Source organism: Polyodon spathula, chromosome 23 (genome assembly GCF_017654505.1).
Source record: "Polyodon spathula isolate WHYD16114869_AA chromosome 23, ASM1765450v1, whole genome shotgun sequence".
NCBI classification, from domain to species: domain Eukaryota; kingdom Metazoa; phylum Chordata; class Actinopteri; order Acipenseriformes; family Polyodontidae; genus Polyodon; species Polyodon spathula.
In genome coordinates, this window is record NC_054556.1 from 148,804 (window position 1) to 152,483 (window position 3,680).

Here is a 3,680-nt window from a genome sequence, read left to right on the forward strand (position 1 = left end):
CAGGTTCTTAGATACTATTTGATAATCTGAATAACACCTCACTTATAAACCCAGAGCGAAACGCCTGCATCTCTGACATTAGAAAATAATAACGTTTAAAACACGACAACGTTTTTTTTTTAGATTATTACAATTTATTTTGGAGGGAACCACAAGAATATGTTCTTTAAAAATAAACCTTAATTGTGATATATGATGTTTCAGCATGTTAAGGGATATGCATGTTTCAGCCACTAACTGGATTACACTAACTCACCTTTATAAACGTAGAAGTGGAAGTTGTGACGCCTCACACTAACCTCTGGGTTTAAATACTGGTACATTAGGCGGTCAGATACATAATACACTTTTTTCGATTCTGAGTATTACAACGTGTTGTAGTGATCACGTGATTGGAGGAACATGTTCAAGAAATGTTTTGTGACATACATACCTACTACGTACGATGTCCGGATGCGCATCGTAGCAGTGTGTGATACACTATGATACATACTATATGATGTTCAGCACTGTGATGTGATTGGATGATGCATGTTCAGCACTGTGATGTGATTGGATGATGCATGTTCAGCACTGTGATGTGATTGGATGATGCATGTTCAGCACTGTGATGTGATTGGATGATGCATGTTCAGCACTGTGATGTGATTGGATGATGCATGTTCAGCACTGTGATGTGATTGGATGATGCATGTTCAGCACTGTGATGTGATTGGATGATGCATGTTCAGCACTGTGATGTGATTGGACTGCATGTTCAGCACTGTGATGTGATTGGATGATGCATGTTCAGCACTGTGATGTGATTGGATGATGCATGTTCAGCACTGTGATGTGATTGGATGATGCATGTTCAGCACTGTGATGTGATTGGATGATGCATGTTCAGCACTGTGATGTGATTGGATGATGCATGTTCAGCACTGTGATGTGATTGGATGATGCATGTTCAGCACTGTGATGTGATTGGATGATGCATGTTCAGCACTGTGATGTGATTGGATGATGCATGTTCAGCACTGTGATGTGATTGGATGATGCATGTTCAGCACTGTGATGTGATTGGATGATGCATGTTCAGCACTGTGATGTGATTGGATGATGCATGTTCAGCACTGTGATGTGATTGGATGATGTATGTTCAGCACTGTGATGTGATTGGATGATGCATGTTCAGCACTGTGATGTGATTGGATGATGCATGTTCAGCACTGTGATGTGATTGGATGATGCATGTTCAGCACTGTGATGTGATTGGATGATGCATGTTCAGCACTGTGATGTGATTGGATGATGCATGTTCAGCACTGTGATGTGATTGGATGATGCATGTTCAGCACTGTGATGTGATTGGATGATGCATGTTCAGCACTGTGATGTGATTGGACGATGCATGTTCAGCACTGTGATGTGATTGGACGATGCATGTTCAGCACTGTGATGTGATTGGATGATGCATGTTCAGCACTGTGATGTGATTGGATGATGCATGTTCAGCACTGTGATGTGATTGGATGATGCATGTTCAGCACTGTGATGTGATTGGATGATGCATGTTCAGCACTGTGATGTGATTGGATGATGCATGTTCAGCACTGTGATGTGATTGGATGATGCATGTTCAGCACTGTGATGTGATTGGATGATGCATGTTCAGCACTGTGATGTGATTGGATGATGCATGTTCAGCACTGTGATGTGATTGGATGATGCATGTTCAGCACTGTGATGTGATTGGATGATGCATGTTCAGCACTGTGATGTGATTGGATGATGCATGTTCAGCACTGTGATGTGATTGGATGATGCATGTTCAGCACTGTGATGTGATTGGATGATGCATGTTCAGCACTGTGATGTGATTGGATGATGCATGTTCAGCACTGTGATGTGATTGGATGATGCATGTTCAGCACTGTGATGTGATTGGATGATGCATGTTCAGCACTGTGATGTGATTGGATGATGCATGTTCAGCACTGTGATGTGATTGGATGATGCATGTTCAGCACTGTGATGTGATTGGATGATGCATGTTCAGCACTGTGATGTGATTGGATGATGCATGTTCAGCACTGTGATGTGATTGGATGATGCATGTTCAGCACTGTGATGTGATTGGATGATGCATGTTCAGCACTGTGATGTGATTGGATGATGGATGATGCATGTTCAGCACTGTGATGTGATTGGATGATGCATGTTCAGCACTGTGATGTGATTGGATGATGCATGTTCAGCACTGTGATGTGATTGGATGATGCATGTTCAGCACTGTGATGTGATTGGATGATGCATGTTCAGCACTGTGATGTGATTGGATGATGCATGTTCAGCACTGTGATGTGATTGGATGATGCATGTTCAGCACTGTGATGTGATTGGATGATGCATGTTCAGCACTGTGATGTGATTGGATGATGCATGTTCAGCACTGTGATGTGATTGGATGATGCATGTTCAGCACTGTGATGTGATTGGATGATGCATGTTCAGCACTGTGATGTGATTGGATGATGCATGTTCAGCACTGTGATGTGATTGGATGATGCATGTTCAGCACTGTGATGTGATTGGATGATGCATGTTCAGCACTGTGATGTGATTGGATGATGCATGTTCAGCACTGTGATGTGATTGGATGATGCATGTTCAGCACTGTGATGTGATTGGATGATGCATGTTCAGCACTGTGATGTGATTGGATGATGCATGTTCAGCACTGTGATGTGATTGGATGATGCATGTTCAGCACTGTGATGTGATTGGATGATGCATGTTCAGCACTGTGATGTGATTGGATGATGCATGTTCAGCACTGTGATGTGATTGGATGATGCATGTTCAGCACTGTGATGTGATTGGATGATGCATGTTCAGCACTGTGATGTGATTGGATGATGCATGTTCAGCACTGTGATGTGATTGGATGATGCATGTTCAGCACTGTGATGTGATGGATGATGCATGTTCAGCACTGTGATGTGATTGGATGATGCATGTTCAGCACTGTGATGTGATTGGATGATGCATGTTCAGCACTGTGATGTGATTGGATTGCATGTTCAGCACTGTGATGTGATGATGCATGTTCAGCACTGTGATGTGATTGGATGATGCATGTTCAGCACTGTGATGTGATTGGATGATGCATGTTCAGCACTGTGATGTGATTGGATGATGCATGTTCAGCACTGTGATGTGATTGGATGATGCATGTTCAGCACTGTGATGTGATTGGATGATGCATGTTCAGCACTGTGATGTGATTGGATGATGCATGTTCAGCACTGTGATGTGATTGGATGATGCATGTTCAGCACTGTGATGTGATTGGATGATGCATGTTCAGCACTGTGATGTGATTGGATGATGCATGTTCAGCACTGTGATGTGATTGGATGATGCATGTTCAGCACTGTGATGTGATTGGATGATGCATGTTCAGCACTGTGATGTGATTGGATGATGCATGTTCAGCACTGTGATGTGATTGGATGATGCATGTTCAGCACTGTGATGTGATTGGATGATGCATGTTCAGCACTGTGATGTGATTGGATGATGCATGTTCAGCACTGTGATGTGATTGGATGATGCATGTTCAGCACTGTGATGTGATTGGATGATGCATGTTCAGCACTGTGATGTGATTGGATGATGCATGTTCAGCACTGTGA